This window comes from Rhipicephalus microplus, chromosome 5 (assembly GCF_043290135.1).
Source record: "Rhipicephalus microplus isolate Deutch F79 chromosome 5, USDA_Rmic, whole genome shotgun sequence".
In the NCBI taxonomy this organism is placed as follows: Eukaryota; Metazoa; Arthropoda; class Arachnida; order Ixodida; family Ixodidae; genus Rhipicephalus; species Rhipicephalus microplus.
Window position 1 is genome coordinate 41,127,060 of NC_134704.1, and position 23,418 is coordinate 41,150,477.

The 23,418-nt window shown below is 44.5% G+C and overlaps 2 protein-coding genes across 2 annotated transcripts in view; both read left to right on the forward strand.

Moving 5' to 3' along the window:
- The window catches only part of LOC119174674 (nucleolar pre-ribosomal-associated protein 1), a 341,215-nt gene that overhangs the window by 233,444 nt on the left and 84,353 nt on the right, over window positions 1-23,418 (forward strand). The gene's annotated exons all lie outside the window — the stretch shown is intronic.
- The window catches only part of LOC119174671 (monocarboxylate transporter 13), a 214,171-nt gene that overhangs the window by 54,927 nt on the left and 135,826 nt on the right, over window positions 1-23,418 (forward strand). The window lies entirely within an intron of this gene.

Genomic DNA, 23,418 nt, shown 5'->3' on the forward strand with positions numbered 1-23,418 from the left:
ATATGGCGGAATTTTTGTTTTCTTTACGTAGCAGCTGTGACAGCGTCTGCTGCAGCGCCGGGCTCGCGTTGGTATTTATGCCGGTTGATTAGCATAACTAAGCGTAGCCAGCCTCGCAAAACCCGATGAAGCCAAGCACACGACGTTCAGTTTTCTCAGAGAAGCTCAGCCTGCCTTTGTCGCGTTCCTTTCTATTCCCACTGTACGCTCTTGTGCGCCTTTGTACTCCCAGCTGCACCCGTGACGGATACAAAGGAACGCAAAGGCTAGTGTATACGCAAGGCGCTTCGGCGAGCCGGGCACTAAAACTCTATAAGGCGAGAGGCACCTTCGCAACTTGACACACCTCGCTCGGCCACCGCTTCACCCGGCGGCCCTTCCCTTGACCAGGCGCGGTGGATCCATACGCTATCTTGTCATGCAAACAGGTTTACGCGAAATGCTCGCAAGTACCTTCGGCGGTGTCCACGGTGTTTACTACGACGGAAGGGCCATCGGAGGATGAATAAAGGCGATGGATAAAGCGTTAATGAATAAAGCTTCGTTAACGGCGCCTGCCGATGATTTCCCACGCCGGGACAGCTTTAATGCATCGTGCATGCATCTGCGAAACACCCCGCCACTCCCAGCGTAAGTGATTGTATACGGCGTCGCCCCTTTGTATGTATCGTCGGCGTATACCCTCGAGCACTGCCGCTATGCTGAAAGTTAATAGAAACTGTGGCTCATATACCTACACTGGGGGATAGGTCAAGAGCCGGTCGCTTTTTAAAGGATGTTATGGAATTAAAGTTTGAACTTGATTAAGACAGAAGTACAAATGAATCAAAATAAATGTAAAATAAAATGGAATAGATTTCAAGCAATGAATCCGGGAATCTGGAGGAAAACCAAACAAATTTAGAATAGTAGATTTTATAGCCTAAATCTTTTGAACCTTTAAGAAATTCCTGTAATGCATCAGCAGTCTTACCTTCACCGTGGCCGAGAAACAAAGTCCCGAAAGACAGTACATTTTGTACATTGAGATCTAATATAAGAAAACGCAATGGAGGTCTCATTTTATGTGCTTTCTTTTTTTTTCTTTGTTCACTTATAGCACACACACCGTGAGCACGTGTACGAACATGGTCATGCAGTTTCAGATTAGCTTCTTATGACGCATTCGGTTGCGCGAGTTTTATAGTTATAAACAGGGCTGGGCACCATCGAAGATACATGTATCTGAGATCCTACCTTCGTATATATATATACATATATATATATATCGCGCTGATATGCGCAGCATTTAGTGCTTATATTGGCCACGCGTCACGCGTTTTATGAAGAAATAAGTGGCGAGGAGTTGACAGGACCTGTAGGAAGGATAGTATAGGCAAGAAAGAAAGCACTCTCTCGTCTTTGAACCCGCGATGCGGTTTAGGGCCCGTTTAACGGGCCGTTTTACGTACACTCGAATGGCATGCGTGTGCGTTGTGTGTGCTGCTTCCGCGGTAAGCCGAATCCACCGACGTGCATGAACGGTCAGGCGATATGGTGGATCCACCACGGAGCAAGAAGGAATGCACTGACCGTGCAAGTGGTGGTAAAAAAAAAACAGTGCAGTACTCAGTCACACGTCCAAGCATTTGCATACGGGTTATGCGTGACGCAGCCGGTGCGTGTTTTCGGGATATGCGTAATGCGCTGTCTTCAACGTGTGCAAACGAATGCTCGTTTGCGCGTACTGCACGTGTGCGACCTGCTTGTTGTAAAGTCGTGTTTTTTTGCTGCCTGTGGCCGTTCGACCATGCTAGGTCGTTCGTCTCTATTAACGCGCGCCGCTGCCCACGATCACATTAGCTCGTGCTAGCACGCGTGCTATACGCGTACTCATTTGTGTTTTTTAGGGGTGAAGCTCCTTATGGTCTACCCCGTAGCGGTGGTCTCGTGGCTAAAGTATACTCGTTTGCTGATCCGCAGGTCGCATGATCGAATCCCGGCTGCAGCGGTTGAATTTTCAGTGGAGGCGAAAATTCTGTAGCCCCGTGCGCTCAGATTAGAGTGCACGTTAAGGAACCCCAGGTGGTAGAAATTTCCGGAGCCCTTCACTACGGTGTCTCTCATAATCATATGGTGGTTTTGGGACGTTAAACTCCACATATCAATCAATCGTAAGCGTTGTAATAAGTTACGGACCTAAATATTCTATCATCTTATTTTCCTAGACGTGTCAGACAATTTGTAAAACCACGGACATGCGTAACGTGTGACTGCGTCACCACTGTCGCATCGAACGTACAACAGTACAACCAAAAGTGCGGAAATCAATGCTTATGGTCTAGGGCAGTCCCGTGTCCCTCCGGCGTACCCAGCACTATATATTCACAGACAGACAGACGGACAAACGAATGTACAGACTCTTCGCCCCACACATCATTATTCACTCTGTATATATGCTGGGATTTCTTATTTCTTACGATGTGTAGAGTACGCACTCTGTCTCAAGTGAGCGCACGCTTCTCAGCGGCTATCCTGTACCCACGGTGCAGGGTGAAGCTTCTGAATGCCAAGTTAAGATGGCGCTCAACTAGTTACGCCTGGAACATTTTGTAGCGCAGGAAAAACAGGTGCAAATTATTTCACTTCTCGTATATGCGGTGTGCTGTCTTATCTTGTGTCTCACGCTACGAAATGTTAAAAGTGTGCAACCAACGGGACTTCGTAAATTTCGACCATCTGGTATTCTTTAACGTGCACTGACAGCACACACTACGCGGGCCTCTATAACATTTCACCTCCATTGAAATTTAACCGCCGCGACCGGGATAGGAACACGCGACTTTCGAGTCGGTAGCCGAGCACAGTAACTGCTGTACCTCCTCGGCTGACAGAGCTTATAAGGTATAAAGAAGAATGAAATACAGACATTGCAAAAACCATGTCTTTGCAACAAAGAAGAAAGAATGAGCAAGAGAGAGAGGCTGCATAGAAGATGATATATTTCCTCAGGGGAAAAAAAGAAGAAAAACATAATATAGAAATAGAGAAAAGAAAAGATTGGAAACACCCTGGCTAAACGGCCGTCGAAAAGATGCCGGTGGCTTATGAATATGCTCGGAGTTCGCGTCGCAGTAATACGTCGCTTCAGCAATGCTCTGTATACGCCTGCCGGCTACAGGGGTGATATAGGAACGGTGCTTCGTGTTGCCGGGAGATAACTTTTTTGGGCGAGGGTATACCAGCTCATTTGTCACTTCTTCTTCTTCTTCTTCTTCTTCTTCTTCTTCTTCTTCTTCTTCTTCTTCTTCTTCTTCTTCTTCTTCTTCTTCTTCTTCTTCTTCTTCTTCTTCTTCTTCTTCTTCTTCTTCTTCTTCTTCTTCTTCTTCTTCTTCTTCTTCTTTTTCTTTTTCTTTTTCTTCTTCTTCTTCTTCTTCTTCTTCTTCTTCTTCTTCTTCTTCTTCTTCTTCTTCTTCTTCTTCTTCTTCTTCTTCTTCTTCTTCTTCTTCTTCTTCTTCTTCTTCTTCTCACTACTACTACTACTACTACTACTAATACTACTACCATCACCACCACCACTCCGCAGCAAGCAAGCGTGAGCCTTGAGCGCAAAAAGAAGTTCACGCATTCTTGCCCAGAGTAACTGCGGCGGTATGTGACGGCAACAGTTGTCGCGGAGCCCGAAAACGCCACAGTTGCAGAGACGTCAAAGACGAAGAGTAAACCTGCTCGTAAAATGATAACTTACCCCCGAAAGCAGAGATGTTACTTGGCTCGCGACTTCAACTTAACTTGAGCAAGTCAGCGCGAAGCAAGCAGCGGACTTCAAAACGCCCAAGTCAGCCTTCGCGTTTCATAGATGCTCAGGCTGTCTTGCTTGGTCAAGTCAAGAACGAGCTTCAAAGCAGAAACACGCTGCTCGCCTGCTAACGAGGGTAATAATGAACTTGTTTGTGTAAGGCATGCATTACATAAAAAAAGACCACACGTTTTAAAATAACTATAAAAACGAAGGGCCAGAAGCATATTCTTGCCATTTTACGGCTAACGAGCGGCACGTGGTGCCTGCCACCACAGCGATGCGCAGTGTTGCTTCTGTAAAGCGTTCGTTGCCCGCTGGTTTTAGTGGCCACCAAAATGCGGTGCGTTTCTCCACGGTTGCTTGTTTGGAGGAGAAACAAGCATCGCGTTGGGTTCTTTCGTCGTTTTTTTTTCTCAATCGAACGCCATGGCATGTATTTGTGCTGACCTGGCTCACGAGGTGACGCGATTTTCACGGTATTTGCCTTTCTGTTCGCCTGTGTGCATGCCTGTAATGGGCTAGTTCGCAGTTATTATGAAAAAAAAAACAAGTTCTGGGAACAAATGTGATTCGTATCCTTTTGTTGAGCTTGGTAAACAAAAGAAAAAGCGGGGGTCAGGACATTGCCCTCAGCAGAATTCTGTCTCGCGGGGTGCAGCAATGCATCGCTGCATGATGGGGACGCGGATAAAAAAACCCGTGATAGGGGCACCTCTTTTGTGTGTGTGTGTGTAATTTTACGTAGCGTTGTGTTACAAGCGATGCCTTTCTGAGCGAGAAACTGTGCCCTAGACGGGACGAAAGTATAGACGAGGCACACGGACAAAGCACCGAGTCAAATTTTTTTTTTTTACCGAAAGAGACGGAAAATGTCGTTGTGTTATAGAAAAACAGAAATAGCCTTTGCGGTTACGGAACACTTCGGCGTTGTCGACACCGAGGCTATTAATACGCACGTGTGTGTAGTCGACACAACCTGTAACGCAAGGGAACTCAGCCACTTCATAACAGTCCGCCGGCTGCGGAAAGCGCACCAGCATCGCGTACAGGTGCTTTGCGATGAGTAGCGTAACTTTTCCGACTGCACGGCACACTGTCGACTACGGAATGCGGACGAAATTTCCGGTGACTGGTTGGAATGTGCCAGCGCTGTAAAACCTGAGAGCCATCAGTAGCTGTAACACTGGATGCACGGGCTGTCTTCGGTTGTCCCCACTTTCACGGAGCGGCAACGTAACGAGCAGCTGCCCCACGGCGTTCTTCATGAATCTGTACCTAGCGTGGAATTGTTGCTCGTCGTACAACTCCATCGGATTTCCTTGGTCAGGTAAAGCGGTTCCAAGAATCTTCGGCAGGCAGTGCGCCTCAAAAAATGCTACGCTTATGGCGAGGCAAGCAAACTCAAAAGCGGCCACCTTTCACGCGACGTCCATTCGAGAGGTGGCCATGTTGGAATAACACGTGAATTCGCTTTCAAGCTAGCCCCGCAGCTGACTTGAAACTTGTCCTGACTTCGACCGAGCCAAGTCGCCTTCAAGTCATCCGCAAGTTCGAGAACGATTTATGGCAACCGGCAAGACTGTCTTGAGTCAAGAACGAGTCAAGTACGAGTCAAGTAACATCTCTGCATTCGGGGGTTAATCTCGCAAAATTCAACTTTCGTTCAAGTTTCGATGCACCGGTTTCACTACAAAGTGAGCAAGCGAGCACCGAAATCCAATTTTAGGGTGATTTTCATTCGTAGGATACTTTATTTACATCTCTTGGATGATTCCAACAGTTTCTCCAACGATCGCCGGGGCGAAGTAGTGGTTATGGTGCTCCGTTGCTGAGCCGAAGGTCGCGGGTTCGATTCCGGCAGCGGTGGTAGCATTTCGCAGGCAGCGAAATAGTATAGAGCCGTGCACTGTTCGATGTCGGTGGACGTTAAAGAACACCAGGCGGTCGAAATTTCCCGAACCCTCCACTACGGCGTCTCTCATAATCATATGGTGGTTTTGGAACGTTAAAACCTCACATATCAATCAATCAATCATCAAACGTAGATCCAGCATTTCACCTCCATCGAAATGGGGCCGCCGTGACTGGGATTCGATCCCACGACCTTCGGGTGTATACTGTCGAGCACAGCAACGTCTAGACCACCGGGACAACAGGAAACACCGTTTTTGTCTTAATTTTTCATTTGTGTTTTTATTTGCCCACCTATACCGTTTTTGATCACGTATTATCAAGTATTATTTGTCTTGTTTAGGCGGCAACTTGGTTGCAAAATAAGTTTTGCATCCTTGAAATCCGCTTGTTGAATCGTCGCCTCCATCACACACGCTCTGTTAACAAATTTTTCATCATGGCAAGGTTCCATCTTCCTCTGGCTCCTGACTTCCCGCCACTATAATGTTTCTTGTTGTTAGTTATCCGACGGGAGAAGGTTGTGTAGCTAAGCAGACAAGCGCACCAAGTCAACTATCACAAACGCGCTTTAATTTGCCTTTCCTTGCGCCGAAAAACTCGTCTCTCATTGACGTCTCGGAACGAAGGGGTTCAGTTCTAAACTACAAGTTTGCTCAGTGACAGGGAAGATGAGAAGACGGTCTCTCGGCTTTCAACTAAAATGCATTTTTGTGAGTTCAACGTTTCGCGATCGTTCCGAATCTTCTTATACATATATTTGCCAATCGGAGCAGATATATTTGCCAACTGGACCTTAACGTTACGCCTCTTAACCCAATGTGCTTCACCATGAACACCTAAAAAAGAAAAAAAAAAAGGAAATCCCTCGTGTGTTCCGGTACTATAGGAGTGGGTGAGCCAGTGTTGCTCGAAGCGAAACTCACTGCCCTGTGAAATAGTTCTCATAACGCCCTTTTAACGACCCAATATGCATCCAAGCATTGTTATCAGTGCGGGTGTTATTCTGGTTCAGTTTTGTCTGCCTTCCTGCGCCATCTCCAGTCCCCTTTTTCTTGTTATCTTTTTGTTTCTGTTTACTCCAGCAAACTGATGTCGGGTGGGCGGGTATCTATCGCGAACACTTCCTATTTTCTCAGGGTAATAGTGTTGTATTCCCCCTCTGACATGCATGCGCGATATCGTCGCGTGTAGTTCGTGTAATTGCCAATCATGCGGTGTGAAACGAAAACGCGGGAAAGACGAGGGATATTGCGCGTTGCACAGTATACCTTTGTAAACCAAGCACGCTTTTTGAGAGAAAGAAAAAAAGAAAGAAAATTTCAATTGCTTCCGTTAAGCCGGGTGATGCCGCGCGAAAGCTCGCATTCAACCAAGGCAGTTCAATTACGCGAAAGTGTGAGAACTATCGTAAATAGAGTATGTTGGTGCTGAACAACGTAGCGCTTCGATAATGGATGACTGTTTTAACTTTATATGTGAACGTTAAGATACGGTAGTTAACTAAAAGGAAAAACTCAACAATTTACTGTTCTTAGTTACATCCAAATGTTGTTCGAAGCGATCGGGAATGAATAATTCTTATTTATGATCCCCGTTGTTCACTATATATATACGCCTGTTCACTCTAATTCATATTAATAACTGTTGGGTTTTAACGCCTCGAAACCACAATGCAATTATTAGAGGCGCCGTAGTGGGGGCTCCGGAAGTTTTGACCACCTGGTGTTCTTTAACGTGTCGCTAAACCCTTAGAGTCTCCTAATGTACACTAGAGGGAACTCTGGCGCTATAGTGTCTATGGGAGCTGCAACGCATGGCGCTTCAGTGAGCATGGGTACGATGGGTAGTGCACAGATTTGTCTAATCTTCGTACTTCTAGCCTGCTTCTGGCCCCGTGTATGTTCGCACGGCTTAGAGCTGCTTTTTTTTACGAAACGAAAATCGCCAAATGTTCAGCTGTTGCGCTTCACCACCTTATTCTTTTAGCCTTACCTTTCTAAATCGGGCCATGAAGTTCAAAAGGGTTGAATCTTTCTTTCAAAACAAAACCGAAACGCAGCAATAAACGAAGCCGCAAGTACGATTCGCCACCCCCAAGTACGAAGACTAGGCAAATGTGTGTACTACCCATCATTCCCATGGTCGCTGAACGATCGCAGTGACAGAGTCCCCTCTAGTTAAATTTTAGAAAACTCCATGGCTAAACCTAAGTATACGGGCCTCAAGCATTTTCGCCTTCATTGCAAATGCAGCTGCCGCGGCCTATGACTCGATCCCGTGACCGTTGGGTGAGTAGCCGAGCAGTATATATAACCACTATAGATCATACCGCGGTGAATTGAAGAATGAAGGAAGAATAACTGAGTGCGATGTAAAACTGTTACATCCGAGTAGCGTGTGTTGGAATCTAGTTGGTAAGACATCGAACACATAAAACTACGTCTAGAAACAAGGCATAAGGAGAAATAAGTGGACCGTTAATCTACGCTGGTCCCGCCGGTTTCCGCACACTTTGGGTAGGTGCCAATCATCCAAGGATCATCATCATCATCACCACCACCATCATCGTCGTCGTCGTCGTCGTCGTCGTCATCATCATCATCATCATCACCAATCATCGTCATCGTCATCATCACCACCACCAATCATCATCATCGTCATCATCATCATAATCATCATCATCCCGTCCACTTCTTTCTTCTTGGGTCTGGTTTCTAGGCGCAGTTTTATGTTTTCCATATTACATCCGCATGATATTTGATGCGAATGTGAATTTTCGTCCTTAGTTCGTGGCCGTACGCGCAGTGGCCACAAACTCAACGCTTTGCACGCCCTATTCTAAAGGTGAATGCGTGCACTCATAGTGCTGTCCTGCGTAAAGAGTTAGATATAACCAGGACAATATACTTTTGTCGCCTCGTGTCCCGGCTATAGCACTTTACCTTGAAACAAATTAAGTGCAAAGGCGCGTTCAGCACGCGTATGAAGGTCAACCTCTATTTATATGTGGCACCGCGCCTGCATTTTTGTTTAGCATTTGCAACGCCTGCCTGTATTCAGCCTCGCCACCACTGTTGACTTTATATAATAACTCAGTTATAAAGCGCTTCCTACATTTTGGCAGAGTGTTGAAAGTAGGCATGCCTGCTACGAATATCTATAGCGCGATTGCGGACTGTGCTTTTTCATTCCGTTCTTGTCTATCCACCTTGCGGACTGCTTCCAATTGGCGATCGCGCATTTTTTTTATGCTTACTCCTGTGAGTCATCATCTCGGATGGGTGCGTACCTGCGTGCCAATATAATTACACGATGATGACCACGCTATGGTGTACTATAATCAGGCGCTTTTTGCTGATTCGATAATTGCACTAGACACCATTCTGAGGCCCTTATGCAAAGTCGTCGCCTGTGTACAGAGGTCGCCGACGTCAGCAGCGTGCGTTCGGGATGTGCAATTGCATTTGCGATAATTTTAACCCCTTCGTGCAACACTTAACGACAAACGAAAACATTTGTCGCTTATCGTCAATTTGTCGACCTGGCGTTGTGATAAGTTTGCTTGCGTTCGCTGAATGTTTGCTTTATTATTAGTTTTGACGTGTTGAGCGTCAAGCAAGCAAGTGTAATGCACAATATGACGGGATAAATGACATGGAACAAGATTAAGCAACATTTGAAGGAATGCACTTGTCACATTGCATTACTGCTGTATAAGCGTGTCCTTACGGCCAGTAAGGACGTAAAAATACGTAACAGGGCTACCTGAATTGTCGTTGATTGAGCTGTTTAAGTGTGAGTGAAATGTGGGTGAGTGAGTTAATGAGAGTGATATGAAAGAGAGAGGGTCACGGGACTGATTTGAATGAAAGTTATTGCATGCATTTGACAGCGAAAAAGTTAAATTACAGTGACTTCGTGAATCAAAGTTTCGATTGAGGGCATGGAACGTTTTACAAAAGTTCCAAGTCCTCAACTGAGTGCCCACGTGATGGCTCCTGGCGAAAATTGTTCCACTCTCAACGCCTTGGCTACGACGGACGCTGGCTAACATTTCCAGTGATTACACGTAGCACGTAAGCATCTAACGAAGTGGACGGGAAAGCGCCTTCGGTCGTATCATTTGGTAAAGCACCGGGCGCGTAATTTAAAAGTTGTGTGTTTGGATACCAATGACAGAAAGTGTTTCCTCCCTACATTTCACTGATGTTTACGCCAAAATTACTACACTAAGAGTTAAAGGAAACAAGAATTAGCCCCTAAGTTTTTTTCCCTTTTTGGCTGATTGTCGGATTAATCTGGCCGTGCTTAAAAAAAAAAGAGCCCTTCCAGAGAATAACCCTTAGTGCGGTAACCTAAAACAGGTCGCAACTCTGTAAGCTACATGATGAATACTTTGGGACGGACAAATTCACATGCGAATTCACAACTTTGCTACATTATTTATAAAAGCTTTGCGAAAGTCCTATTTGCAGTCGTGTGGTGTTTCGAGGAAGTGTAGAGTGTACCAGTGGTTATGTAAACCATCTGTTGGGACAACTGGACACGCACAGGCTTGATACACGTGTTTTACTGCTTACACGAAATCGTTACCGTATAGTGACGAGGGATTTCGCAGAAGCCCTGCCAACAACTCAGGACGACTATATCAGTGTTCTGTAGTACTATCTGTATACGTAAATCAGCGGCGGCACGATTCATAGCAAATAGGCCTGAGAATCGCCCTCTGGCGGAAAGTCACGAACGAAGCGGTTTACGCGATGGAAGGTGCGGCCGTGTCTCCACGTAATCTCCCGCTGCCGCTAGTTACAAATATCGACTGTAGGAGACGCTATGTAATCTCAATTACGATGTCCAGCTAGGTGTCTAGAGCATTCAGAGTTGGCTCTCGTGAATTGAATGTCGGCGCCTGCTTTTACAAATGTCAGCAGGGACTACCTGCTTTAGCGCTTGAAGTGCATAGCATAGCAACTAGAAGTGCGAATTAGGGAGGTATCATCATCAGCAGCAGCCTGACTACGTCCACTGTAGGACAAATTCCTCTCCCATGTTCCGCCGTTTAACCCGGTCCTGTGCTTGCTGTTGCTAGGGAGGTATAATACATGATAATCAACGTAATAATTAACGAGAACAGTTCGCGCTTGTTATTGGCACGACACAACAGCCCTAAATTAAGACACGCACAGAAGAGGAGAGACAACAGAAGCACTGAAATATTCGAGAGAGAGAGAGAGAGAGAGAGAGAGAAATTAATAGCTGCGAATAACACTACGCTTAACATCTGCCGCATTCCTTGGATTGGGTGGTTTATTCTTATCTGCCGCGAGTGGTGTCGCAATGTGGGGAAGTCGGTGGCATTTATGCTATGGTCGCACCTCACTTCGCAGAGGCGTTGGCCGTAATGCTTCATGGGTTTTGGTTTGCACTCGTAAGAGATGTAAGTACATCGCGACCACCTCTCCTTCAGAGTGCACCAGTCGAACTGCAAGAAAAATTTACGACGTGTGAATAACGTTGTAAAGGTCTCCCAGTCCCTGTAATAAGACGCCGTAAATAACCACTGTCGCTCAAAGCGACAGGAAAAGGGAGGAAATCACACCCAATACGCTATAGCAAACAACGCAGGAGTTCTCCGGTCTCGGTAGCGGCTGTACACTGATTGCGGCTTGCGCATAGCTTCGGTACGTGGATTGGTATTTACACGGTGGTGCGCACATACCATCGACTGACCTGTTAAAAGCCCCACGTGCCTAATACTCAGAGAGAGAGAGAAAGAGAGAGTGAAAGGTTGAGGAGAGGAAAAGACTCCACTTCTGCAGCCCTAGTTGGGAGCACGGCTCATCGCCTGTATTCGGGTGAGGGTATTAAAGATGTGGAGAAGAGAGGTCTTTAATTCTTATATACTTTGAGACCCTGCCTCCTTGAGAGAGTGGAAAGCGTTGACGCGCTCGCTGGTAAGCACATGAAATGGGAGTGGGGCTATTAGGGGCTGCTATTTTGAATGTTTTTTCTGACCGGGCGGCTGCAGAAACATTTTGCAGGTTCCGTTCTAGACTGTATGTAAAAAAAAAAGCAACAAATCACATGGCCTCCTATTTATTTGCGTAAGTGGACTCCAACTTGAAAGACATCCTTTTCTTTGTTTTAATTCTCAGTTGATTATAATTATGCCCCTCCTTTGAAAGCTTCCTGCGTTCAACGTGGTAGTGCACTGCCTTCTAAACGGGATGCATTGAAAGCTTTTTGCACTTTGCGCGGTCTTACAGTGTCCACAGTATCGGCCCACCATCGACCAATCAGCGATGCCACGTAATAACGTCGTCATACGCACATCGCGTTATGTGACGTCCCTGTGATGTCCGGATGACGTCACATAGTATTGTCATCACACGACGACGGTGTTGCAACAATTGTGTCGACGCCGCAAATTGTCACTTTTTGTCTTTTTTTCAATCAATCAATGAACTTTATTTTCATGAATAGATATATGCAATAACAGGAATTACTTGAACCGATAGCCTACAGTGGCTAGTAAACGGTCCAATACAACGTGCATCATAAAAAAAGTGTACAGCTCAGCTTTGAAGTAACAAGTAAAAGCAATCAGTAAATACAGATAACACAGTAATACATTTTTTCTTATTAGCTTGCAGCTAGCTTTCTATACATAGCCTTTGACGTGGAATCTGAGGCTTTCGCCTTAGAACGCTGGTATGAACTAGATCCTCCAGAGCAGGTCAATGCGGTACGTTTTGATTGCGTGAATCCATCCTTCCTGTTCTAGTTGCTTCTATAATTTATCGGTACATTCGTCCACATCACTTCTTCTCTTGTGCGAATAATCAAGATACCCGAGAGCACGCTCAAGCCTGTGTTTCTCATAGCCTAAAGTGCAGCGTTGGAGTGAATTACATACGGCTGTCTGACTCTTTTTAGTTTCTCTTCTATAGTGCTTAGAATGCTCGCGTTTCAGGTATGTAACGACCAGTCTAAACACGTTATGTCGCTACTCCTTTAAGCACCGGTGTCACTACGACTGTCACTTGTTATATAAAGCGTAAAGCTTACAGCATCTGCAGACGAGGAAGTGCAGAAGATGATACAACAGATGCACGACGAACACCTGAACAGGAATACAACTTGTGCACGATTCAGTACGTATACTCGAGCGCATCGCAGATACTGAAAACTCTGTCGCGAGAAATGCGTGGAGTGGGAACCTCGCCGTCAGACGAGAACGTCTCGCGTCTCGAAGTTAAGAGTTGCCATGCAAACGTGAACCTCGCCGCAAACTTCTACAATTGTCGAGGATACATTACAGAAAAGTACATGTGCACAGCACAGCAATTAAACTCCACACAGCCCATAAGGCTAGGTCTCACGCTAGCCGGCGGTAACGATAAAGGTACTCCTAGAGAAACGGAACGCTGCTGGTTTTCAGCCGCATATCGCACTCCAAGCTGGTACTAACCCCACATCGTAAACGCAGCCGTGTCACTGCCCCGTGGGGCGTATATACGGTACCACTATAGTAACGCAGCGATGTTTGGCGGCCTCAACGAGTTTCTGCCGGAATGGTTTTCTAGCGTGCACGCCAGTGGGGTGAGGGATTTCGCTAAACGCATCTTCCATAGCACAGATTGTACGCTAATGAATAATGGTTGCGTTGCCACAGAGTTTGCCGCCGATTGCGTCGGCCACCAGCCCTAAATGAGGGTTGGCGTGGCGATTTCCTCCAAGCGCGACCCATTCAGGAGAACGAAACTACTGGCGTTTACGTATACTTATCGTGGGTCCTACTACTACTACTACTACTACTACTACTACTACTACTACTACTACTACTACTACTACTACTACTACTACTACTACTACTACTACTACTACTACTACTACTACTAATAATAATAATAATAATAATAATAATAATAATAATAATAATAATTGTTGAGCTTTCATGTCCCATAACTACAACATATATCATGAAGCCTACATCAGTAGTGGACGTCAGATTTAGTTTCGGCCGCCATGGGGTTCTTTAATGTACATGTGCCTAAATCAAACAATACGCTATGTTGGGCCAGTTGGTGAAGAATATTTATGATGCAAACGTTTCACGAAAATAACCTTAGCTATGAGTTGGCGCTCTTTCTGCCTACTTTTTGTTCACGCTTTAAAGCTTGCGTCACGTCCTTCAAGTACCTAAGTCTAAGCACGCGGGGGTTCTTTTGCATTTAGAATGAAGCAAAAGGCGGCCGCTATGGCCACGAATCAATCCCGCTTCCTCGAGCTGAGCAACGGGGTAAGCTACGTCTTTAGCTATACCATGACGAAATAAGCAAAAAAAAATCTAATCTGATAATCTCAACACGCCAACGTGTGAAGATTATGAGATTAGCGCTGCTATACGAGCATCGTAAATCGTCTTTTATCTGCGGGGATGCTGTACTTGCATGTATTTATTTATTTGCCACTTCCACACCGTGGCGCTGGGTGACCGTAGCGCCATCTCAATTAAGCGGCGAGATACTAGTACTATGAACGACATGTCAAGAATGCCGTCTTATAGTAGTTAATCTGGTTGCTTGGGCGAGTTGGTACGACATGATTCACATAAAAAACAGCGCCAATAACGAGGGACAAGAAAAAGAAGGAGACATACAGCGGCACTGTGCCGCTGTCTGTCTCCTTTCTCTTGTCCCTCGTTATTGGCGCTGTTTTTTATGTGAATCATGTCTTATAGTAGTTTTTTTTTCCCTCTGAGCTTGCTTCCAGTCAGTGTTCTTGCGTATCGCTCAGCTGGTATACATTTGATTGTACTTCGAAATATGAAGATTGTCATCTGGCCTAGTGGCTTTTGTTTTTACTCTGAAGATTCAGTGTTAGGTAATGAGAAATTCGCGTCTTCGACATCACTTGGACGTTATCCGCGGTTTCCGTCTTAAGCGGGGAGAGGGTGGTGTTGAAAACGCCCGATTCTAATCGTCGGCAGGCAGAGGAACAGAATGCGGAATGGCCCGTGAACATATGGAAAAACTTGCGACTTCGCAACTATCGCTTCGGAAATCACGTGTCCGATGCACCGCGCGCCTACCAAACGCGTTTATCAACTGGCCATTTTTTCAAGCACATATCACGTGACACTGCGGTCATTAAGTTTTCTCGACATTTGAAAAGCCAGCCGCGTCCTTCGACACAAGGACTTCTACTTGTGCCCCAACGACGTAACGTGACTAGGGATTTTCACTTCCCCAGAAGTTTTCACGCAAGAGCAGCACAGGGTAGCCAACAACCGTTCTGAGAACTGGCTAACCTCCCTGTCCTTCTTTTCGTCCTCCTCCTTCGCGCAAAAAAACAAAAAAAAACATAAAACACTCCCACTATGTATGTGCCGTGCTCTCCAATATCGTCGTTTATGTCATTCCTTTTCATATTTTGCATTTTATTTGTTCTTTTCTTTGCCTTGTAACGATCCCGCAGTTAGCGGGATCGAATCCCGGCTTCGGCGGCTGCATTTTCGATGGAGGCGAAAATGCTGTAGGCCCGTGTGCTAAGATTTAGGTGCACGTTAAAGAACCCCATGTGGTCAAAATTTCCGAAACACTCCACTACGGCGTCCCATAATCATATGGTGGTTTCGGAACGTTAAACCCCACAAACCAAATATAACGTAGGTTGGGCACATAAAACCACAGAAATAATAATAATAATAATAATAATAATAATAATAATAATAATAATAATAATAATAATAATAATAATAATAATAATAATAATAATAATAATAATAATAATAATAATAATAATAATAATTATTATTATTAATAATAATATTATTATTATTATTAATAATAATAATATTATTATTATTATTAATAATAATAATAATAATAATAATAATATTATTATTATTATTATTATTATTATTATTATTATTATTATTATTATTATTATTATTATTATTATTATTATTATTATTATTATTATTATTATTATTCACATAAGGCAAACGAGAAAAGTTGCGATGGCATTTTGCAAAGTTTTGTCGGGCTACACAATTCTCGACTTAAATGTCAGTAGTCAGTACATGAATCATCATCGTCATCGCAGCCACGCTCGTATTAGTCTCGCACGACGAACTACGCATTCACCTACTCAACTATGAACCGTAGTCTGAGAGGCGTAGTCTGAGATTCTACACGATTTTATATATCCTTCAAAGGCTGGTTTCATAAGCTCAACAAAGCCGCCAAACTTCAAGCTCCGGAGTGTGTGTTCTGAAGCCCACTCTCGACTTCTGCTTTGAATAGTGAGACGCCATAACAAAAGCTAACATTCATTTTTGGCGCGCTTACATCCCGCAAATGTGTTGAATTTCGTTGTACTGTTTCTAGGTTAGACAATCGGCGCGCGAGATAGTAAACACACGTTCTTTTCTGTTCAGCCCCGAAATGCATAAGTAAGGAATCATTGTTGTGGATTGAAAACACTGTTTGGGACGCCGTTCATAAACTTAAGTTAGGGGGTCTCGCATATATCGCATTGTTCTTTAATTTTTTATCTCTCGCGTGCCGTCGTCCTGTATTTAGCCATAAGTGACTTCTCCTTTTGTAAAGTGTCAATCGCAGACTGCTGTCGTCTTGGTCTTTGTATGCGGCAGAAGTGAGACGGCTAAGGTTAACACGTACGTGCACAATAATGCACGCGCTGTGAAGCACAATGCCCCTAATGTATATTTAATGATCCGGCCCGCAAGCACTGTCGGCGCGCCGCAATGTCTGTGGCTCTTCGCTATAGCCAGCACTTCGTATGTATGATCAGCAAATTGTGCTTCACTATGCTTTCTTGGTTCTATATATTTTTTTCCCCTCGTTTGCCTGCTGTTATCGCAGGTTGGTTGTTTACGCAAACCAGCCATTCAGGTTTCATGATAATAAGCTTCGCGCTCCCAGGGATGAGGCGGGAACAAACAAACAAACAAAATAAACAAACAAGCAGGCATTACCAAAAGAATGCCACAACACTCCCAAACGGTAAATGATGCGCAGCATTATAATGGAGGGAGGCGTAGCGGTAGACGTGCATCGCTTTATTACAGTGGTATAAGAGAAAAAATAGCCAAATTTAGCCAGAGCTGGTTTTATGTGAGTAGTACGCGGTCGGCATCGCAGAGGTCATGTACTTGCTCAGTATTACTTAATTTTAATGTATATTTTGTCTTCAGTAGATGTCTTAAATGATTTGTTTGCATTGCTTTATTCAATCATTCAATTTCAATTTTATTAACAAACACAAAGAAATGGTCACAAACTATGTAGAGCGAGAGCCTACAATGATTATTCTGTCCACACTAGCATTAGATGGCTATAATATATATATATATATATATATATATATATATATATATATATATATATATATATATATATATATATATATATATATATATATATATATATATATATATATATATTGTTGTATTTCATGACGATAGCCTTAGAACACAACTATACGGCGATGTAAAGCCTCATACAACGTGAAAACTTACCGTCCATGTCAAAAGGCATCGGGGGGAACACAAGCGGTGCAAGAAATCATCGCATGATGGCATCACCACATGACCCTGACGTAACGTCATCTTTAAAATCTGTGATGTCATTTTGACGTCTCCACGCCGTCACCTCATCACACGATTAAAAAAGCTAGTTTTACACAAGCGGACTAATGAGTGGACTCACTCAGGCTCACTCGAACCAAGGTCAAGTCGCGAGTTTTAATCCGAGTAAGTTCGGCTTAGGAAAAATTTAGTGAATTTATTGAGTCGGTTCCGTTGAGTAAAATTTTAGTGACCGCATATTTGACGGAGGCAGAAATGCTAGAGGCCCGTCTGCTTAGGCTTCAGTGCACGTCTTTTATAGACCAAGACATTTACAGACCAAGGTGGTCTATAAAATTTTGGTAAGTCTCAGCGAGTTCGAGTAAGCTCTCAAAGCAGAATGTATTTCTTGAATGACAGACAGACAAACAGACAGATGAACTTTGTTTGCGTCCTGGAAAGAAGGTTCCTAAATACCCACCGAGGGCTGCACCCGCCATGGAGTCGGGGACCAGAGGTTCCCGATTACTTGACAGGTTCCCTGGACAACCCGGAGTTGTTTCGCAAGGCGGTGATACATTCTAAGAAATCTGTCTCGTTTACGTGATGCCTCCTTGTTGAAACGCGCAAGCGGGAGCACCGCCACATCAAATGAGGGAAGGTGGCGAGCGGATCGCATGCCGAGCAGACAGGAAAAATGTCCGTATACAGCGCCATCGTAGCCGGCGATGGAAAAGAGCTAGTTCGGAGGATTTCTTGAGTGAGTCGATGGGAGTTTCTCGAGCAAGAGGACCCCATTTCTCGAGCAAGAGGGCCTTACAAGGCCTTCCTGTTTAGCTTCACAGGAGCCGCGCTATACTGTAGATATACTGACGCCCGAAAGAAGCCGGGTAGTCTACAACATCCAGCGGCAGCTTGACGGCATCGCTGCTGCGCATGCATGTCTGTGAAAAATAACACAATATTATTTGTGTGTGTTTTATGTCCCAAAGCTACGAAACAATTATAAAAGGCGCCATTGTGTAGGGCTCCGCGAATTTCGAACGCCTGAGGTTGCTTAATAAGAAACTAAATCTAAAGCACATGAACCTCTAGGATATTGTTTCCGTCGAAATACGGCTGCCGTGTCCGGGATTCGATTCTATGACCTTTGGGTCACCAGTCAAGCACCACTTAAGGGTACGATGATTTTGTCTTCGTCAGCATAAAGCAAAGGTTAGAGGCCAAGTTGGCACTCGAAGATTTTTGTGGACCATCTCTGTATGTAGATATTTTAGTCCTATGCTTTTCATATGAATTAGTGCGTAATGTGAATGCCTGTAAGTGACTCTAATGTATGCCTGAGTGTATGTGACGCTATAGTAGGTAATTTAAATAGTAAATTAAAGGTTAATATCACGCGTTTTCTAATTAATCAGTGTGCCGTTGTTCAATACATCGCTGTTGCTGTCTATACTTCAGTTTTCGGGCGAAACAACTTCTTCTTTAGCTGCTTTTTCGACTGGCCTTCACTGGCATTCTTTTTTTTTGGCACCATCCCATAAAGAAACAAAGAAAAAATAAGCATACTCAAACACTCCAAGTCTTGTTCGATTTCCAGTGATTGCAAATAAGATAGCACGCTGCCTTGCCCGTAGATATAGGTCACACGAACACTTCCAGCTATCTCAATGCCCCCTTCCACTTACTATCCCTGGGCAAGCACAATGAAAGGTGCGGGAATCTAGACCCCTCTCTTCCTACTCTAGATTATAAACATTGTTCCAGACAAGTGCTTCATTATCTGATTGATAACACTTCAGCTAAAATATACAACACCTAAGAAACGTTCTCGTATGATGCACCGATTAGTTACGGGATATATCGACTCCACAAAAAGCTATGTACATGTTAGAGTAACTAGGTTTCTACGGACAAACTGCACTCTGGCAACTCTAATGCTACATGTTTAACTGTCACAAGTTCATTATTAGCGGGGAAAACGAGTCGAGGCTTTATTGTTAAATTTTGCACCAAAAATGGCCACCCGTGATGTCGAAATTTCAAACTGTACTTTTTGTACTTTCGCGGCATTGGCTCGATGGACTTTTCCGAAACTTTGTATGCTAGGTCTGCGAAACCCACAGTTGACAATGTACTTCATTTTTATCGATTACAAGCTACGTCACGTCAATATCTATGACGTCACGGTGTTTACTGTGGCAATCTCAAGGTGGTGTCTCCATCCGCATTTTCTTTTCGCTTGTTTTATCGCTTAACGAGCGTCGTGTGATTGTGGCATTGGGAAATTTTCCTTCGCTAATACCGGAAAAAGTTTTTTCCTCTTTAGTGGCCCTTTAAATCCAAACAGCCTCCCTTACCCCCCCACCCCCGTGTGAAACAAGCGCGGGAGCCGATCACATCAACGACTAAAGTAGTCTTCACGCTTTTGCACACTGAAGTGCTCTCCAAAGGCGGAGCAGGGCTTTTCAATAGACCCGTAGTCAATACGACGTCATGATCTTTCCGACTCGTGACGTCACTATGGGGCACGCCCTCATTGGTGCAAGATTATGTGCCTTCGCCTTGAGGAGGAAATGCCGCAGACTCCTAAAGTTGTACCCATCTAAGTTACGCACAGTATCGCTGTGAAAGCATTTGCGTGCTGTGATAGATGCAGTTACGAAGTAGTTCCAACTTTACCAAGCGTCTACCCTTATTCCTACGCCGGCGCAGCGGCCTGCACCATCGTGTTTGGTTCGTTTCGTAATACTATCCCGGGCAATTCAAGTCACACCAAAACATTCTCCCGCCTCCTTAATTCGCGAAGTTGGATGTGGTGGCACGCCATCGTTCGACCATAGGCACAGTGAAGAGGTAACCGAGACCAGCGGATAAGGTTTCCTCAAATAGCAATCATACATTACAGTGCTAGAGACTTGGGATAACAAGCGAGGTGCGAGAGGCACGGTATATGCGAGGTGGATGTCACCTGGTAACATGCCTTTCGCCCGTCGGGAAAGAATTATGAGTACTTGCACCGTTTTATTTGTGCAGCCACCGCCGATGTTCCGCATCGGTTGTCGATGTGCCAGCGGTGTTCCGTTGGGGCGGCATGCAGGCGTCCGATTTCGCAACTCTTTGTCTCGGCGTCCGAAGCGAGCGTTTTGTCTTGGCCCCGTATGTGTTCCTTTGCCCGGCACAACGTGACTATAGAGGTGAAACGAGTTGGCGGTGAATTACCGCAAGGCGTCATCCACCGCCGTGACGCCTAACTGCGTAATCATCCTGTGTCGTCCCGAAGCAACTGCCGGGTGTTAAAGGCGATTGAGATAAATAGAGCTGCACCATTCGATCCTCGACAAATGTGGGCGATCTTTTCTCGCAGTTACGGGAGCACAGGAGCGACGCGGTTGCATGCCAAAATGTAATGACACGTGCAACGAATATGGAGGTGGCAATCACAAACATGTAACATATGCTCGTGGGTATCGTATACACATTATTAGACATTAAGAAGATGGCTTCATGATCAGGTACACAGGACATGTACAGTGTTTTATGAGTGTAATTGTGTAAGCGGAGAGGAAGACATGTTCGATGCTGCAGGATATGTGCTTGCGAAGCTCTAGGTGATGGTAATAGCATTTACCGGTTCTGTATTCTGTATTGAATTTTAGGTGGTTCGAATGGAACGTTTGTCTTGTGCTAGTCTACCAGTTGCTGCAGTGGCACCGGTCCCCATTGTGGTCACTGTCAACACCAGAAACACTTAAACGTATATTAAGCATGTCCAGTGTACGCAAGGGAACGTCAGAAACTGACTTCCTTGATTGCATGTTTTCATAGTAGACAATCAACCAATAAGGTTCTTTTAAGTACTTTACATCACCAACAGCGTAATTCTCAGTCGTAGCTTTTCTGCAGGCCACTGGACTGCTGCCACGGCAGCTACTTCTTGCAAACCACAGGATGCGCTAATTTAGACTGTTCCAACGTGAAGAGCGGGAGGTGAGTTAGGGAGGTGAGTTCACTAACTCACCTCCCTAACTTATTATAGTCCTTTGTTACTCTATTGCTTTCCTGTCACCCTTTCCCAGCGTATAGAGTAGCAGGGCCGTAGCGAAACTATCGCTCAGGCCAGCATCGCTGCCTTTGTGTTAACTCCTCTGCATCTCTCTTCATCGCAGCCGTTTTCTTGCAGTAGTGAATATTTTAAAACTGCGAAGCATTTCTTAGCAAACGGCAGGCATCTTTAGCGTATCTATCTATCTATCTATCTATCTATCTATCTATCTATCTATCTATCTATCTATCTATCTATCTATCTATCTATCTATCTATCTATCTATCTATCTATCTATCTATCTATCTATCTATCTATCTATCTATCTATCTATCTATCTATCTATCTATCTATCTATCTATCTATCTATCTATCTATCTATCTATCTATCTATATATCTATCTATCTATCTATCTATCTATCTATCTATCTATCTATCTATCTATCTATCTATCTATCTATCCATCTATCTATCTATCTATCTATCTATCTATCTATCTATCTATCTATCTATCTATCTATCTATCTATCTATCTATCTATCTATCTATCTATCTATCTATCTATCTAATCTCTAGGAGCTCTCGTGATCGCGTGATCATGTTTTCGTGTTGACCACGATTAGTATTGGAAACGTTAGAGGGCTTGACGCATAGAAATGTCCGGTGACGACATGAGTACCGTGAAAATCCCGTCGGGTACGTTGTGAAACACACGTTGTCAAACACACGTTGTCAAACACACTTTGTCAAACGGTGAGAACAGACATCAATAATTTAAATGCGAGAGCCTGAAAAAATACGTAAATCGGCAGCGTTGACCCGACTTTTGCAAATAATAAATATCGGGCTCCTAGCAGGAATCGAACCCAAACATTCTGCGCAGCAATAAAATATTCTACCACAGAGCCACGCCAGGTCTCGGAACTGCCAACAAAAAATGAAAAATAAAAAATCAGTAAATAAAGAAATGAAAATAAAAAAAACCTATTTGCAGGCCTTATGCTCCTGAAACCTCAATTGTGGTTTCAATGCTGGCGATTTTATTTTATAAACACTACATATGTACTTACTCCTATCATACAGCCATCGTGTCGGGTTAAAGTAAAATAGAGTTACTGTAGATGCTACCTTTAGGTAACTGCCCCGCCGCGGTGGTCTAGTGGCTAAGGTACTCGGCTGCTGACCCGCAGGTCAAGGGTTAAAATCCCGGTGGCGGTGGCTGCATTTCCGATGGAGGCGGAAATGTTGCAGGCCCATGTGCTCAGATTTGGGTGCACGTTAAAGAACCCCAGGTGGTCGAAATTTCCGGAGCCCTCCACTATGGCGTCTCTCATAATCATATAGTGGTTTTGGGACGCTAAACCCTACATATCTATCTATCTACCTTTTAGGTAACTCTAACGTCAGTTGCGGTTAAGCACCATCTGCGTAGCGCTATCGAGGGCTGCCGTCATCGCAAGTGCACAAGCACTGCATATCAGCTTACCGCTTCCGGCGTTGCGGATACCCATTTGCTATTGGCGTCCATTCGCAAGTGTAAAACAACTGGTTATATTGTTACGTGATTTCGTCTGACTCAAAGAGGGCATAGTGGGCATACCCATGAGGGCATACCCATGAAGAGGGCATACCCATGAAAGGTGCCTCAGACTGAGAGTGAAGAAGTGGACGTTGTCGGTGAGCTGCGTTGTGGCTGCGGACTGACAACTGTTATTTTCCACGTAACAATATAAAACACATGCGACTGTTGGAAATATGTCCGTGCGTAAACGCCATTTGTACACATGTATTTTTAAGCGCCATGTTGTAACGTTTTGCACAATGAAGAAGAAATTTAACCACAGTCGTGTCCGTGTTTCCACGCCGTTTCTTCTAGATTGAATACGTGCGAACAAGTGTTTTCTAAATAGCAGTCACTTTCTATCCGCGTGCTTCGCATCGGTTCTCTTTGATTACGTGGGGTTTTATTTTTTTTCCCATGGTTTGTGATGGCCGAAGTGCCGCTTTGACCGTGAGCGAGTTCATTGAAAAAAACTGGCAACCGGTTAGCAATCGGTACTAGTGAAGCAGACACTTCGCGC